This window comes from Harmonia axyridis, chromosome 2 (genome assembly GCF_914767665.1).
Source record: "Harmonia axyridis chromosome 2, icHarAxyr1.1, whole genome shotgun sequence".
NCBI classification, from domain to species: domain Eukaryota; kingdom Metazoa; phylum Arthropoda; class Insecta; order Coleoptera; family Coccinellidae; genus Harmonia; species Harmonia axyridis.
This window is the reverse complement of record NC_059502.1, coordinates 60,675,556-60,691,425: the sequence shown is the minus strand read 5'-3', so window position 1 is coordinate 60,691,425 and position 15,870 is coordinate 60,675,556. Positions and strand designations below refer to the sequence as shown.

General features: G+C 32.0%; 1 protein-coding gene across 3 annotated transcripts in view; it reads left to right on the top strand.

Moving 5' to 3' along the window:
- LOC123673545 (protein Shroom) overlaps positions 1-15,870 on the top strand; it is a 280,176-nt gene that overhangs the window by 112,609 nt on the left and 151,697 nt on the right. The window contains exons 1-2 of one of the 3 annotated variants that reach the window (XM_045608100.1): positions 7,496-7,772; positions 10,728-10,813. The exons of 1 other annotated variant lie outside the window; for it this stretch is intronic. The gene's annotated coding sequence lies outside the window, so the exon portion shown is untranslated. Of the gene's footprint in view, positions 1-7,495; positions 7,773-10,727; positions 10,814-15,870 lie in introns of those variants that run through there. One more of the 3 variants, XM_045608098.1, reaches the window with a different exon arrangement.

Below are 15,870 nucleotides of genomic sequence, written 5' to 3'. Positions count from 1 at the left end.
CATAGAAAATTCATGGCCCATTGACAAATAATCATCATTATTTGATGTTTTAGTGTTTTTTTAACATTTCTGAACATTCTACCTGCATAGTATCATACATCATTTTGAAGGGAAAAAAATAACGAATTCAACGAAGTAATGATATACATGGTGTTCCATTAAAAAAAAAATAGGTTTGTGTTGAATCTTCAAAACCATACCCCGAAAAAAAATATTGAGTACGCCACTGGATTCTACGCAGAATTCTGATTCAGACGTAGTTTTTACCTCAGCATTATTTCTTATAACTTCGGAGATAAAGGAGGGGTCCGAAAAGTATCAATTCCCAAAATCACCCTGTATCTCTTGAACGGAAACAGTTATGCAAAATCTGATTAGACCAACTTGAGTTTCACGAAAAAGTAGGACAGGAACGTGAAAACCGCAAGGCTCTATCTTAAATAACAAGCGAGAAACCTGGCTGTCTCACCCAAAATGGGATGCACTGTACTATTATTTATTTATCCGCTGAGTATACAAACCGATATTTCATTAGAAATTTCACGCAAATCACCTTTAAAATAGGCGTTAAATGCTTTTAATCATTTCAGATAGTTATCGATTTTCATACCTGCAAATTTCGTAATGAGTTCATCCGTACTTGTGAGTTCTATTTATTACATTTCTATTGTTATTTCCAGATCAGCCATCATACAATCGCGTAGAGTATAATAAAATCGACTCTCTAAAATTTAATCTGAATGTATAGAGAACGTTCTTGAACAGTCTGCGTGACCAAAGGAATTGGACCATATTTATGACTTATTGTTCGATACCCTTTAATGATGCAATTTCAATTGCACTCAGGATAAGTTTATTTTGTGGGATGGAAATGACTTCGAGCTGATATTTTCTGTCAAATCATAATATATCGAGTACATTAAAATCGAAATCTATTGTATTCGCTTTCTATACACTTTTTTCGTTACCCTATATATTTGTCCTCCGTTCATATCGATTATTCCATGAACTCAATATTGCTTCAGAAAACCAAAGCTAGAGGAATCAGGATCACTTTTCGGATTAAAAAAATTTCCGACCATTTTGAACAACTTTGGTTTTTTGTCGGTCTGTGACACCAAATTATTGTAACAGCCTCAACTTTCCTAATTATCATCCAATGTTGATGGAAGTTTAGTGTGGATATCTTGTTTGAGTCCAGGTGGTTCCAAACGAATCTTAGATATGCGCCTTGCTCATGAGCAAACATAATAGATAGATAGCTAGTCTTTATTTGCAGATCATTATCACAGCAGGGCGAAGTCTAGCAAGCTATTCAACTTAATCCCTGAAGTGATAGAAAATATATATATATATATATATATATATATATATATATATAAAGAAAATTTTTTCACTATTTGAACCAATAAAAATGATGTTATAATAGTCTTACCAATACAAACTGCTCTCTGCTTCCACACAGCACCGCACTGTATAAGGATGTAAGGGAACAAGGTAAAGGATTGAAATGGAACAAAATGGGATTTATACAATGCAAACTGTCCTTCTAATGAACTGTAATCTTAATATATTCAAAATGTCCGTGAATGAAACCAAAACCGTTATATTTAACACCGAAAACTTTATAATACCAAACTTTTCTTTCCGATAACCATACATCTCATTAATAATCTAACAAAACATACATCTCGATATTCCTACAATACGCGACGTTGCCAAAACTAAACATCATAATAATCAAAAAGGGCTAAAACAGCATGGGTGTTTATTTCTTTTCATGTCCATGTTCATTTCATGTTTTCAGTTCCAAAGGAATCTTTCCTAATAAGTAGGTTCTGATTTTTGGTCTCAATCATAGATTGATTGATTGAATTGATGATGCATGTATACTCAAAATCCATAGCAATTCATCAATGAAGAATACATAAAAAATTCAGGATTCCATTCCTTCTTTAACATCTATATTTATAGTCGAAATTTCCTTTACAGTAATATATCATCTTTATAATACATATTGCTAATTTTTGCGTCATATTCTAAACCACTTCGAGCATTAGGTAATGATGCGCATCATTCATCTTCCTAATTTTTGCCCGACAGGAAATTTGGATCGACCTTTCTCTCTCATCTGAAGTAAAACATCAATTTAATTCTCTAACTGTCCATCAGATCGCTCTTGAGTATTTATCGAATAGCTTCGGGAGGTTGTACAACTATCTCAAAATAAAAAAGCATCATAGAAAATATTTCTTCTCTGGGAGCATCCATTACCATTATAATTAGTATAATTGTAGAAGTATTAGCTGTAATTATCGATGGTTCCGTTTAATTTCGTCCATGGTTGCTAATTAAAAAGACCACTCTATATGTTTCATGCATAATAGATCCAGTTGAAGAATTCATCAAAGGATATTACTGTCGAACCAGGTGGCTGTGCTGAAATTCCTGCAGGGATTCTTCAAAGTGCTGGTTTTTCCGCTCAGAATTGACTACTGCTAGCTGTCAGAACTGTATTCCATTTCGTGACTTATGTAGTCACTAGGTATATTTATATTTGTTGGCTTTATGATCAGATACATGAATGAACTCATTATCGGTAAACAAATTGGTACATTTAGCTTCTAGTTTTCCATTAAAAAGGGTTTTTTTTAGAGCTATAGAACTTTGAATTGCAATAAAACAACGATGGATTATTCGATTGACATTCATTTTATTTATCCGCAAGATGATCTTGTGGCATTATATTTTAAATATGATTTCTGGCATATAACCGCCACGGCTGGCTCGGATGTAGTCCAATCTGGACGTCCAAATTTCGATGACTTTTTCCAACATTTGTGGCCGTATTACGTCAATAATACGGCGACTGTTGTCTTCCAAATGGTCAAGGGTTTGTGGCTTATCCGCATAGACCAATGACTTCACATAGCCCCACAGAAAGTAGTCTAGCGGTGTTAAATCATAAGATCTTGGAGGCGAATTCACAGGTGCAAAACGTGAAATTAGGCGGTCACCAAACGTGTCTTTCAATAAATCGATTGTGGCACGAGCTGTGTGACATGTTGCGCCGTCTTGTTGGAACCACAGCTCCTGGACATCATGGTTGTTCAATTCAGGAATGAAAAAGTTAGTAATCATGGCTCTATACCGATCACCATTGACTGTTACGTGTTGGCCATAATCGTTTTTGAAGAAGTACGGACCAATGATTCCACCAGCCCATAAAGCGCACCAAACAATCAGTTTTTCTGGATGTAACGGTGTTTCGACATACACTTGAGGATTAGCTTCACTCCAAATGTGGCAGTTTTGTTTGTTGACGTAGCCATTCAACCAGAAGTGCGCTTCATCGCTAAACAAAATAAAATGGACATGGTGCGCGATACGTATTCCGCACAGAACCATTATTTTCGAAATAAAATTGCACTATTTGCAAGCGTTGTTCTGGCGTGAGTCTATTCATGATGAATTGCCAAACCAAACTGAGAATAAATCAATTGACAGCTGTTAAATCGGTCTCCATTTTGAACAGTAATCCCAACTTAAAGTTATACACCTCGAAAAAAAACACCCTATAGATATTTGTGTCATTTTGCTTATTCCTATTTTCTCTTGCACGAAGGTTTTTCATTTTTGAGCTCATTAAACATTCAGAATATGAAAATTACAATGGTCTCGTTTCTAAATTATATTTTGGTTCAATTTTGAGGTTAAAAATTTCGCAAAATACCCTGATTTTCAGAACGTGAAGATCATGATTCACAACGGAATATGTTTTAGTATACATACAAAAATGATTTCATATTTTTTAGTTGTCATAAAAAGTTATACGGTTTATTGAGTGAAAGCGAAACGTTCAATTAAAATTTATAATTTTCTCATCATTCATCTAGAACAAATATCTCACTAAGGTTCTTACTGAGGGGGGATTTCGCTCCATGTAACTTGCGGCCTTAATCTCACTTGGAATTAATAACAGTATTAAATGGTTATCCTTGTTCTTCTATAATCTGTTTAGATTCAACGTCTCATCCACTTTCGAAAAAAATCTGTTAATAACGTTATTAAATCAAATGAGGTCGTCTATTTCATAAATGGTAATAGCACCTAATACAATTCAATGAGTATTATGAGCGGCCGTAATGATGAAGATATTCGTGATACCGTCAATTATTGCAATTTGGTTTATTGAATTTTCTGTCTTAAAATTTATCGAAATTACCTATAAGTTTAGAAGTTTGATGCAGTCTACAAAAGATTGTTTCGAACAAATTGAACAAATCCCTTATTGAATATCACTTGAATATACCTCGTACCTTTCTATTAAAATGGTATTCGTTTCTCAAGTAAACATGTTGGAGCTACAAGGTGTAAAATGTTCATAAAACTTAATGATGAACTTCAATAATGAAATAGTATGGAGTTGTTTTCTACATGCAGTGCAAGTGTATCATTTTGTTTGTTGCGGGTATTTAGTCCGCAGTTTTTTTAATTCAAAGATGACAAAAGAGGCCAATTGACAGAAGATTTTAAATGAATTTAAATATCGCCATTCTAACTGATTCAGTTCCTCATAATATACCGCAAAAGTACTCTCTATCATTTGGGAAGAAGCATCAGAATTATCAGTTGAATGCCGTACCTACTTTTCAATGCTTATACAGGCAAACAACAATAACCGTTAACAACAAATAAAAGCAGTATATACCTTACATCTTCAACGCATTTGGTTTTTTTTTTGTGCACAAGAAATACGGACAAACTGAGTATTGACCGGCCAGGTTTTGAAACATAACTAAACTTCTGTCAAAACCGTATATGAATATTCTTTGCAATCCATTTTTATTTTGAAGATTTAATTGTTGTCAATGACGTCATTATAATTTTAAAATGGAATCTAACCCAACATCATAATAATTATTCTCTCTCTTTTTTCATGAGTAGATTATCGAATTTGGTGTTAAGTAGGTATTTATTATTTATTATACTTGATCTGTCTCTACCAATCGCAAACTTCTCTGTTTTAATTATAAATCATATGGTACATTCTGGAACCATGAGAAAATCGTTGAGAAGCATTTCGATTCATTCTTTATTGGCTATTCGTAGACTGAAATAGACCACACACCAGTGGAGATGTTATTCCAAAACTTGTAACAATTTATCATCCTTTGTCGCCATAATTATAGGGTGGAATGATAGCCGATCAACTTGATTTCATCTCCTCAAATTCTTTGCGGAATTCCCTGGAAACTACCTGACGAACCAAAAAAGTATCTCTTGTGCAAAACGCATGCTTGCACTCGAGTTTATTTATAATGCAAGATTTATGATGTAAGGGGGCGTCTTTCATAATCTATGTCGGAGGGTATGAAATAGATATTCGATATCATTAATTAAATCTTGTCATGGAAGAATTTTCTTCATCAATCCCGTATTGACACATACCCCCAAAAAAGTGTTATATTTTTTTATTACCGCTTGTGAAACTTGTTACAGCCTTGGCTTTCATAATTCTTATAGGATTTTGATGAAATTTCGTATTATTTTCTGGTTTGGGTTATAGATGGTCGTATACAAATTTCAATTGTTAATAATACAGGGTGGTTTTTGCTAATGTGCAAACGTACAATTGTTGAAACCTGAAAATATCGGTTTTTCATATATCTTTTTATTACCGCTTGTGAAACTTGTAACAGCCTCAACTTTAATGTTTTTCATAGGATTTTGATGAAATTTCATATTTGTTTCCGGTTTGGGTTAGATATGGCCCTACACAAATTTCAACTAACACAAGGTGCTTTTTGCTAGAGTACAAACGTCTACTTGCTGAGACCTCGAAATATCGTTTTCTACTTTTCTGATTTTATTGAAATTTTCATTCATCTTTTTATTACCGCTTGTGAAACTAGTTACAGCCTTAACTTTTATAATTTTCATAGGATTTTGATGAAATTTCTTTTGAGTTTCCGGTTTGGTTTTAAAATGGTCGTATACAAATTTCAACTATCAATAATACAGGTTGTTTTTCGCAAGAGTCCAACCATACAATTGCTGAAACCTCAAAATATCGTTTTTTGTCCTTCCGATATCAATGAAATTTTCATTCATCTTTTTATTACCACTTGTGGAATTTGTAACAGCCTTTACTTATATAATTTTTATAGGATTTTGATGAAATTTCTTATGGGTTTCCGATCTCAGTAATATGGGCCTACAAAAATTTCAACTTTTAATAATACAGGGTGCTTTTTGCTAGACTGCAAACGTACCTCAAATTCGGTGGTTCCAAATGAATGGCTATAGGAACTTCAGCTCTTCCATTGGAAGATGCTCATTGCGCAAGCTCAAAAGTGAAATTTACAAAATCACGCGTTGTCTTCGGCCGGTTTTGCTGAAATTTAATTTGCGCCTTCAAGTTGCAACAAAGCAATTTCAGCAATCTCCTTCACCGTGTCACAACCTTAGGCACGCAGTTGTTCTTATCTGAAGATCTTCTGAATTAACCTAGGATATGACTAATATAAATAGATTCATCGGTCTGTTGAATAAAAATTTGAGAAATAATTTACATCTTCAGATGCTCAGAAATATAGTTGATTTCTTTTTGGACCTACATAAATGTTAGAAATTTCGTATTTTCATCGACTTGACACATTTCAAAACATATTCTCTCTATTTGTTGGATTTTAACCATTATTGAAAATAATATGTTTGAGCCTAATGAGTTGATTGAAAAAATCAGTTATTATTTTAAGTTACATCATAGTACAGCTAAGTATCGACCGTATACATAGTTTTGTGCTGTAATTCTTTAATGACTTGAGGGTTTGTAGTTTTTTCGAATTGTAGTTCAAGTTTTTTGTATTACTAGAATATACTGAAATTGTTTGAAGTAATCAATTCCGGATTGATGTGATTTCATTCATTCGAATGTTTATTCCATCTCATTTATTATTATTTTTCATATATAAATTGAACTTTTATCAAAGTGGAAAGTTTTTCTTTTGGGTTTTCGGGTGTTATAATAACAAACTAAATAATTTCAAATCATCAAAGACGTTTGATGAAATTCCAATCGAGGTTGATATAATTGACATTATTTCTTTTTCCGAACTAGGGAACAATAATTGTCAAATGTTCATAACCATAAAAAAGTAGCATTAAAACTTCACAGCCTTCTTGATAATCAGAAAACGATTTCTTGTAGACTCAACGTACGTTGTTTATCTGAACAACTACATGTGTACGGTTGGTTTATTCTGAAGGAGCATCCGTACATTTTTCTTCTCTTTGATCACCAGAAATGTTCAACCGTCTAGTCATCTGGCTGCTGCTCACACTACCATGACTCACACTTCGAGGTTCTTGGGGTCCTTTGTCTCTCCTCGCACATTCTCACAAACGAACCGACAAGAAGTTAAGTTCTTGAGTCGACGAAGAAAAGGCACGTCATTTTACCGCGTTATCGGTACCTTCTGCATCGTGTATTCACCTCATTTTCTTCCCCGTGATTTGTTGCAGAATTTCGTTACACTGATGTCATTCGTTGACTTATTACCAAATACCTAAAGCAGTGCGAGAGAAAGACATGTCCAACATGCGAATTATCCAGAAAGAGTAGTTGATGGAGCCTTGAGTGATGTCAGTGTGGGTGTTGTTTTGATGGAAAGTGAAATTTGAGAACGTGGAAGTGACATATTTTTTCGTTTTCTTCAATCAGTGCGGTCGTTTTCAGTGTTACCTGGTTTTTGTCTTGTATATCTTAAGTAAGAGTTTATTTTATATTATTTAACTTAATTAAGGCTGTTAACTCTAGTAATAACTGAAAAGATAAAAAAATAATTTTTTTCCTATCATATGTGAAAATGACTTAAATAGAATTTTAAAATATTACCGAAAGTAATATTGATTGCACTTAACCCGCTTTTAGTATGTATATTGTATTATAAAGAGAGAAAATGTGCTTTATCAACCTGCAGCTATTGAAGTATATGCGTTAGAGAAAAATATTTTTCACCAAACAAAGAAAAAAGTAGGAATCTATAACAAAATCAATGTTATAGATATAGAAAGAATGAAATGAAGAACCGAAGTAGCGATGTAGGAATAAATTCATTATAGTTATATATCTAATGATATTTAGACATCTAGCACAATTATGGATGTCAATATCAGGAAATAAAGGCATTTGGTAGGTTTTTAGAAGCGTTAGTAGCAGTATGTTGTCTACGGTTGATGGTGCATTGGAATTATTTAGATTATATGGATTACTTGCAAATTCTTCATCATCATCTGATTGACTACATATTCATTTTGACGAAATCACATAATCACAATTACTCAGAATCATTTCGAAGGTTTTTTTTGGAAAATTGATGTGAAATGTCAAAATAAGAGAATTTATTTGAATAATGATAAACTGCTATATCGTGCTGTTATGTATGACAAAAGACGATAAACTTTACCTTCGCTCGTATTTTTACTTTCCTTGTTATTAATTGTCCAATATAGTTGTCATAACAATACGATTTGTAGTTTTTCACTATTTGACACCTTCGATTTCCATTACTATGAATCTTCAATAAATTTTTATCAAACGACAGTTAGAATAAAAGTTCGGAATGAAGAAAACATTGTTTCAAAATATTAATACGATGTTTTCCTGAAGATGTAACTATAATTGTTAAAATAATATTAAATGCCTGTTCTTTAAAATTCTTCTTAAGGCGACTACGTATCTCGTATTTCCCTCCTCTATTGTGCTGTGCTTGAGGTATAATTAAAATCAACTAGGAACTATAATAAATACAAGTTTTTTCTTGAATTTCGACTTTATTTGAGAACAATTACAACTTACATCAACAAAATATCCAAAAATATTATTAGCTATTAATAGAAGCTTGATAATTAATTATCAGTCAAAACCAATTATTTTTTTACTGACTATTCTTCCTCACAGTCCCAACCACTAACTAGGTAATAGGTAATAGAGGTTTTCATTGATGGTTATTATGTAACAAATGTAAAAAGTTCGTGTGTATTATACGGCTCCTCGAATGTGATGGAATTTAATTATTTAAATATATCGAATAAACATTTGTCGAGTAAAAACCGCAACTTCAAAATATTCGGTTGCCAGAAAATCAATTAATCTTTTGACATTGCTATATTGAACGAATCCAGTAGGTTTTGATGAAGGAAATATTTTCGAATAAATGTAAATAATGTATGAATTGAAATCGTGTTATATTATGACAACAATAATTATCTTAGATCTCAAGAATGGATAAAAAGTTGTAGACTAATGAAAGAATGTAAATATAATTGACAGGTGATTACAAAACCATATTCATATGGTAATGAATCTTATATTCATGATTTCTTAGAATACTGAACCAACTTATTTTCAACTAATCATAGACCAATATATGGAAGCTTGTTTACAATTTATGAAAAAAAAAAACCGAAAGCACTGACGTGAGGTCAGTAGATTTCCTCATTTTTATTTCGATATGATGCTCGATTTTTTTATGGTTTCGGTGACGCTTTCAACACGAAATTCTGCAACAAGCTTAAAATTATTATTCTATATAAACATGCAAAACTTCATCTGGGTTGTTGTGCTAGAATTTTCTCTGTTTCTGATACCGATATTAACACTAAGCTTCACATGGTTACCCTACATGTAGATACACAGGTTCAAGAGTTTATTCCTTAAATCATTTCAAGGATATTTTATCATTTATTTACAGAAATAAACTCCATTATTATTATTATTATTTGACGATTTCTGAATAAGCGCTTCGTTGCGAAGATATAGGTCGAAAAACATTTTCAACAAATAACAACTTATTACTAAAAGTTACATGTAAAATCTCAACCCGATCAGAACTATTATAACGAAAATATTGGGTATTTTTTTCCAATATTCTTCTTGAATTTTCTATGGTTCTGTCCTCGAAATTTTGCAGCATGCTTGAAATTGTTAGTCAATATCAAAACCTAAAATCTCTTCGTGTCACGGAAAGATTGGGTATTTTTTCCATTGAATTTTGCAGTAGGCTTCAAACTGTCATTCATATATAAATGCTGTATTGTTATTTGTATAGAATCTTCCGTTTCTAAATTAACAAAAACACAAAATAACAAAAATTGTCGAGAAATGATAGAGCGATCTGTTCGGACAACTAGAGCTTAAAAAGAAGTAGGTTCCTTGTATCGTTTATAGAAAAAATTAAGAGCCGCATATAAACTTCAATCAAAATTTTCAACCTTTCACTTTTACCCCATTGAGAAACACCGTAAAAAACTCCAATTCACGAATACCTCAAGGTATAGATGCTGAATTTCATAAAAGGAGGCTTCGCAATAAAGAGAAGAACACCTTTCAATATTGGATCCGAAATTTCCTTCTAATATAAATTTTACCTCAGGGCTTGGTGTTTATAGTTTCAATTCAAAATTAGTATGAGGTAACAATGAATGATCTATTCGCATGAAAAAAGCTAACCTCAACGTTCTCAAGCCTACATCTTACTTTGACCTGGTTCATATTCGAGAGCACGCTTTTATCGAGATGATTATTGTACTTATTTTGATCTCGTTTTGACAATTTGCTAATAATTGACATGTTGATTTTTTACTCAATGCTTTCATCTCATTATGACCATTCAAGTTATGTGCTTTTTTCGTTGAAAGATAAACATTGTTTTTTTTTACAGGTAATGAGAGGTTCAATTACAACGCTAAGAAGTTCCTAATTATGTGAGCTGAATTGTTTTTATGTGGTGTACCTTCAATTCAACACGTGAGTAATTGCAACTTGTTAGTTTATTTCTTCATCGGGAAGTAGAAAAGTATATATAACTGTTTTACGCCTAATAGCAAGAGACATCATCTTGTTTTTTTTGCTTTCTCTGTCTCTTCTCACATTTAACGCTATGCGATTCAGTTAGTTAGGTTATCTTTGATATATTCTTCAGAATTGTCAGCACAACATTCAATGAACTGATTCTTATTCTATTAGTTTCTTTTTGATTTGATTTTTACAGGCCAAAAATTTATATTTAAATAATGAAGAATGAATTGCCATAGTTGCATGCCATTTTTCTCAGAATTATGATAGATGATACAACCTAGTCTCTCATTTATGTTCATTATTTTGAATTTTCTGAAATTTTCAGGGTTATAATAAATGCTCTGAAATGTGCCGATTCAAAAACGGAAATAAATAAGAAGAATAAGAAAAATCTCGCTGCTTCTATGACCCCTTTGCGAACTATAAAAAATTCGAAAAAATTGATTATTCAAAAAATATGTTGCCAAGACGGTATGAATTGTTTTGCGGTTGTCAGACCATGGAGGTCGGTAAAGTATTTTGCCGACTCTAGAATAATATTTTGTATTTCACAAGATTTGAAAATTAGAAATTTACAATAGATTTTATTTTTTCAGAAGATATCTGAGAGATATCAAATGAAAGCGTACTGATATGGATCTCCTCAATATGAATTTTGAATATTTTTCAAAATAGATCCAAAAATTTCTATCTTTACTTGAAAATAATTCCCTCTCTCATGTAGAATTATTTTCAAGTAAAGATATAAATTTTTGGATCTATTTTAGAAAATATTCAAAATCATATCGAGGAGATCCATATCAATTGGCGCCCAACGTGGGGCTCGAACCCATGACCCTGAGATTAAGAGTCTCATCCTCTACTGACTGAGATATTAGAATTATTGCAATTATACTTGAATTTTAATGACACTGAAATTTTTGATTAATAAAACCATATAAATACCTACCTATAGTACAATTGTTTATGGAAAAGTATATTAGTGGAATTGGTATTCACTGAAACTTAGGAAGCAAAAATTTCATCGAAGTAAAAGTCAGTTTTGAGGTTTCAATATTTTGATGTAATTTAATTAACATATTCAAATCAAGAAAAAATGATGGAATCGTTCGAAAAACGCTGTAAGCATCACGATTGTTATTGTTTTCGTTCAATAAAACATTCTTACCCCGATCTTGATATTAATATGCTACTACTACTTAGTCTTAGCTTTTACATTCATCCAATATCAGTTTTTTTTTTGTAATGGAGTCAAACATTCCTTTCATTCATGGATATTTGGCTAATGAAAGAATAAATAATAAATAAAATATTGTGAAGAATGTTTATCGTTTTCTTGATATGATTCCATAAATTCAATTGCTCGGAGTCCTTTTTGCCTTATCAATTAAAGATAATACGAATAACTTCGGATTTTTCATCGTCTATTATTCAGTTCCATCAACAATAATTATTTCACAAGTTAGTTAAACATTATTTGTTGAGTTAATCAAGACATGACAGTTGAATAATTCTAATGATGATTTTTCGCAATATTTCGAACAGCTGTGTGAAGCTTTCAAGAGCTGCCTGGACGTAGAACAATCATCAATAAAGATCAAATTGAGAAAAAACAGTACTTATGTGCGGGTATATTAATGAGTGGTTAGGGAAACGGTTATGTGAAATCAGAACGAGGAGTTTACCATTCAACTTCTGATATTATGCGATCGGAAGTACTCAAAATGTTTTATAGTTCAACTTTATTCGGTTTATCATTCTTGATACATTGAGGTTTAAAATTTTTCCCCGTTACAGGGAAATGGTTAACAGGTAATAATTTTTCGATCTTTGTGCATCTAGTTAGAATCAATGAAGCAATGTTTGGAGTGGAATGAATCGGGAAAATCCTAACTTGAGATAATTAATTTCCTAGATTAGCGTCGAAAAGTGCGACAAGGCATATTTAATGCCATTTAAGATGAACAAGCTCATTAAATATTCCTAATTAACCTCGGGAATGAATCGAATTCAATGTATTGCTTATTTGTGTAGTAGTTTCTGTAGCAGAATCTCATATGAAATTAGTTATACAAAGTATGCTTTCTTGAGATACGTAGTTATAATATGATCATAAAACTTCGTTTCCTCCTTTTAGGTCCCTGCTAGAGAGAGGGACGATATCAAGGGAAATGAAATAGACATAACAATAACAATAATAAACAAATAACAATAACAATATTTATTGATCCTGTGGCCATATTATGGCGTATGAAATAATTTTTTACTGAATTGGTATAGGCAGCAATAATCAGAAGACTTTCTGTCATAGATGAAAACTTATTGTACCTATATCATTTCATTCAGACTGTTTAAAATCCTTTATCAGAAATATGTCATCTTAAGGATTTTTATGTCGATATGTAGTCTGACGATCTTTATCATCAGAACGAAAGATATACAAAAAATCTTACGGTGGTAATGCTTTTGAAGCAATGCAAAAAAATTATTTACTTATAACATTTTTTCGGAAATTTTAGATGATATACAGGATTTTTTTCTACAATTCTCAAAGATTTTGAATAATGAATAGATTTCACTCAATTATTGTTGGATATTGTTATTTTTGGGTTGAATAGTATATATTCAGAATTTATAGATCGTGTTATTTAACTGAGATTATCAGCAGTACCACTGTTTTTTTCGAAGATTATTATCTGAACAGCATCCATAGATAGATCGAGAAGTGAGAGACTGTTCACTTACCAACGTTTTTGAGATCCCACCACTTTTAAAGATGAGTGAATCAATCCAAACTCTCCTCTGATTTGCTGTGCAAGAATTCAAAATACGTCTTTTTTTGAAATTTTACAAAAACCTCATTTTCATTTTATGAAAATTTATAAAACAAGAAATTTTTATTTGGAAAGTTGATATCATGCATATACTTATTCTTCAATCAAAAATTAATCTAATTCTTTCTTTCTCATTAAAAAAAAATAATCAATAAGGGCTTTCCGCAATCACGAAATCTTTAAAACGAATAATAGTAAAAACTTCTCTAGCGTAAAATATAGCGTACTCATTTTTGAATTGAACGCTGAAACGGTATAAATCCATCTTTATATTCGGACTTTTTGTCTTGACGAAAATTGGATGGATAATCAATGTACAATTATATATTGAATCACGTTTGAAGATGTTAAAATGAAGGCGATATTATGAATGCACATTTTTATTGTCAACAATTTCAAAAGTTAATTAGTGTAAACCATAGAGTAATAAACATAGATATAGGGAGTAGACGCAATTTTTACATGTCCCCAACATGGTTAGATTACGTTGTCGGATTGTGATATATTTTCAAATTCACAATTTTACTATTTCATTATGAATGTATATTATATTGAATGAATTATATTTATTTGAGTGATTCTCAATTAAATATGCAAATTTGAATATTTGGAATCCGATATTTTTCCTAATTGTCGAATTTATAATAAGCAGAATATTTATTATTTTCTGTATCTACCCGCTGAAATCCGAGGTTTGTCAACTATTGCTCTGCTATTGTCATCCGTTGTTTCATGTCGTTTTGCACGCTTGAAGATTGTTTCCTGAATTTCTGATGTATTTAGGTATTTATTTCAATATATTTAGAGTTTATATGAAACATTAATTCACTGTGGGACATGAGAATTGCGTTTTTGTAAAGAAACTCACGAATTGAGTGAAATATCGTATCACTGATATGTTTTCATTTCCGCGCGCTTCATGTCAAATTAGATAGTTCATGTTGGGGACAAAATTTGCTCATTACTCTGAGATATAAACAATAAATTCAAGTTATTAATAACAAAAATGACTTTTTGACCTAGGGCTAGGGCAAACCTTCGGAATTATATTAGGCGTTTCATTTTTCTAGCTTTCAGGGACATCTCCGACTACCTTAAACTCGAAATTCACCTCAGCCAATTATACCAACTTCAAGGTCGTGAAAAAAACAGCGAATGATCCTCTTCGCCTGATGATGCACTAGCGTGCGTCCAAATTCCGGCCACTCGGGCGCAAATTGAATGTTTTTCCACGCGCTGCAAGTTCTTCGTCTCACACGGCGATTTGAGTACCGCTGATCTATAGTTAATGGGTACCTACCTGCTGCTCGGGATTGTTTTATCAACGTTGCGTCGGAGGAACAATGGAATATTACTTCTAGCTTTATTATTACGATTCTTTTCCACTTGTACTTTTTCACCTGACCGAGATTTACGATCTTGCGGAGAAATTTATTGCAGATTTATCTGCACGAGGTTTTCACATAAAAATCGATTATAATATGAACAATGTCGGAGGTGGGTATGCATCTTTAATATGGCGAGTGAGAATAAGAAGAGGCTAACATCGTTAAACACTAGTTTTCTGCTATATACACACTTTGATAGCTCGAAAAATATGTTCTTTATTATGCTACTGTCAGCATTGAACTGTGAAATGGTTGATTAAATTCTCATTCATCGAATTTATCCAAAATATCGAAGATTGTTACAATAAAAATGCAAATTCGAGATCTGGAGAACTTGTAAATCAGTGACTATTCCTCTCATTGTGAAATGAGAGTTTTTTTCGAATTAATCATATCATAAATATGTGAATATTAAACAATATCTTGTCCCTCGTGCCTATTATCCAGTTTCTGCAACAAAATGGCTTTCATTTCGTATTATTCTCATAATTCTGGACAAAATTTTATAGAACCCTTGACCCCCTGAATGACTTGAATTAATATTCATCAATTTCAATCGAATTCTGATATAAATATTTTCACTGTTAGTTAAAAGTACTACAGAACTTCATACAAACTTTCATGACTACTGAATGAATTTTTGGAATTCGTATCTGAGAAAATAGAGATAACTAACGAAGAGTATCTTATAAAGGGTGTTTTTTTTAGAGCTATAGAACTTTAAATTGCAATAAAACAACGATGGATTATTCGATTGACATGAATTTCATTTATCCACAAGATA